This window comes from Macadamia integrifolia, unplaced genomic scaffold (genome assembly GCF_013358625.1).
Source record: "Macadamia integrifolia cultivar HAES 741 unplaced genomic scaffold, SCU_Mint_v3 scaffold852, whole genome shotgun sequence".
NCBI lineage: Eukaryota > Viridiplantae > Streptophyta > Magnoliopsida > Proteales > Proteaceae > Macadamia > Macadamia integrifolia.
In genome coordinates, this window is record NW_024870557.1 from 149,443 (window position 1) to 152,493 (window position 3,051).

Genomic DNA, 3,051 nt, shown 5'->3' on the forward strand with positions numbered 1-3,051 from the left:
CCAAAAAAAAAAAAAATGTTTCCCACCTCTTCCTTCCACAACTTGCAAGTCTCATAACAGCTAACCACTGTGGCAATGATTAACTCAACCGTAGTTTCCCTGAGGTAGGATAATCGCCTAACCTAATCCTGGTCAAGTTTTGTTAGCAGTTTAAAAACAGTTATGGGTGTCACTATCCCAAGATTAGGCAATGGATTAGGTGACACGTGGACATTCAATATGAGGGTTCTTGATCAATGTCATGAAGGACGACCATATTTGGTCGGATGTGTCTGCTCCTAATATAGGTTGAGGTATAAGTTGGACATCTCTAGACAGAGCACATATATGCTTGAAATATTAAATGCCGACAACAAATATCATTGGTCATGCAATAATGGTATATCATGTACTAACAATCCGACCTGACTGGACGAGGCGTTATCATTGCGCAAACCCTTGATGTTGTCGATTGTTATATTTCTATCTCCAATTCAGGCAATCTAAAAAAAATTGTAGGCCGATTGTCTCATCCTTGTATTATGCATTTTATTTTTCTTTTGACCTTCGCATTGTAGATCGATGGCTTCATGCATATTGCATCTTTTGGACTAACGATCCAACCAGTTGTGCCAGGCTCTGCCCGCCAATGATGTCAAGTCGCTCCCTACTTTCTAGAGAAATGACTCTGATCACTTCCATAATCTTACAGCTTTCCTTTTGCAACTTTTTCACTATTCTGATCATCTCCAGATATAAATATTCATATTATTCTTATATATAAATCTAATCTGTTCTAGAAATATCCATTCCCCCACCCCCCCCCCTCCCCAATACCCTGTTATGCTGCCAAATTTCCTATAACACCCATTGCTTTTAGTATCACCCTGAAATGATTTCAAAAATTCCCCTAAAAAAAAAGTTTTAAATTGAATAAAATGTGTTTAAAGAAGCGCTAGACCGCCTGTCAATTTCCTAAAGTTCAGCCCTTCCAACTTTCAGAGTTCAGAAAAAATCATGTGAATCTAGTGTGGTGGGATTCCTCAGTTTTGATATCCTTGAGAGATGAAAATTTTGAACACTGCAATGACTGCTCTTCAATTACTTGTATTTGAAATGGCTATTGTACTGAATCATCTGACCTTTATTACCACTTTCCGTGTCCAAGGGATGGATGAAGAGTGGGTATGTCAATGATACTTTTTTTTTTTCTTCTTCTTGAAGAATCTCCAGCAACATTTACTTTTACTTCTTGATATTTTTAAGTATGTTTTCCTTCAGCTGCCTAGCGCAGTTAGTTAGGAATTATTCTGCCTGGTACGTCTAGTGTTCAAGTTCTCCCTCCCTCTTCTGTCTCTTTCACTTATACTGGCTGCTATTTCTTGAGTTGGGATGCCTTGCAACAGCCTTTGGCTTCCATTCTAGATTTCTAGTCTACCCATGGGCCTAGATAGGAATTGTCACCGAAAAAAACAATAAAAGGCAAAATAACAGTTCTATTCATCCTTTTTACTTCAATTTTTTGATTGAGAATGATGATGGGCTTCCACGGAAGCTATTTTGTGTATAAAGTGTTGGGGATCGGAAAACAAACCCTTTTTCCAACATGTGCAAATTAATAAAACAATTATATGCAAAATCAATGAAACAAAAAATCAAATCAACCAATTCATAAACAAACATGCCAATTTTTATATGGAGAGCTCTTATAAGGTGAAAGGAAAAAATCATAGGACCTAGTCTGGATAAATCTTCTGCTATAATAATAATAATAATAATAATGGGATTATAATCTTCTACAAAGAACATCCGAAAACACCACATGACGTAATCGGAATTAAAACAGTGAAATTATTCACTCACACCTTGTATACAAAATCGAAAAGTATTTCATACTTGCAAGAATCAATATATTGTACCGCCACCATCCTCCTCTCTCTTTATATATAAATATATATATATATATATATATATATAATATGAGAAAAGGTTTGGCACAGTAGTGTTGCCCAGCACTATGTCTGTCTCTTTCCTCCCCCTCAGAAATGTCCCTCCTATCCCAAAGCCTTCCTATTGAATGAACCACTAGCTCCAAAAAAATTAGCGACATGCCTAACCTCCTCCCATATAATATATACCCAAGGAAAATAACTGTAATTTACTATAAACCAATAGTGTGGAGAAAATAGTCTGTTGCACGTACCGACTCCATGTTTGAGTGGGCCTACCTTTTCCGTACATGAGGAGGAACCATCAAACTCCCCTTCCCACTCACATAATCTGAATCCAATGATACCAGACGTTAATATTCTTGATCTTGTGATGAAGCTCAGGTTCTTACTCATGTGGGTGGCACTCTTAAGTGTCACAATAAACAATGTAGAATAAGCAATGTACTCTTCTTGCTTCAAACCTAGTTTTTGAAAGAATCTCGTCTCTCTACAAGTTTTTGCTCACAACTCTAATTGCATGTGCAATATCTGATCTTGTACACATCATGACTAATTCAAGTTACCAAAAAAAAAAAAAAAAATTCATGACTAACTCAAACTTCCTATAGCTGATGAGTAGGGAATTTCTTTCATCTCTGCTTTTCTTTGCTTATTTAAAGGGCTCTACTCACTGCTTCGTTTGAAACTTTAAAGTGATTTGCAAATTGGGAATTAACAAGTACACCATCTTTTAAACAGCTTTTGAATGCATCTTTCTTAAGAATGCCTCATTTTCCTACTTTCCTACGAAACCTAAGATTTGTTGTGCATGTCTTAAAAGTCCATGTCAAAAGACTTTCTCAATTGTAGCTTTCAACTGCTTAATTTTGTTGATGGCATGTCCAACAAAACATGTCATCAATCTGAAAATGGGTAGGAGGGACATTGGGGGAGGAGAGAGGTAGACAGTGTGCGAGACACATCGCTTGCATGCTCAACCTTTCCCGTACCATATATATTTATAAGGAGAGAGGGAGTACGGTGGGCGGAACCCATCAGTAACTTTTTTACATTCATCATTTCCAGTATTGCAAAGTGTGACGAGAATCACAATCTTGAAAGGATAAAAAAGGAAAGGGTA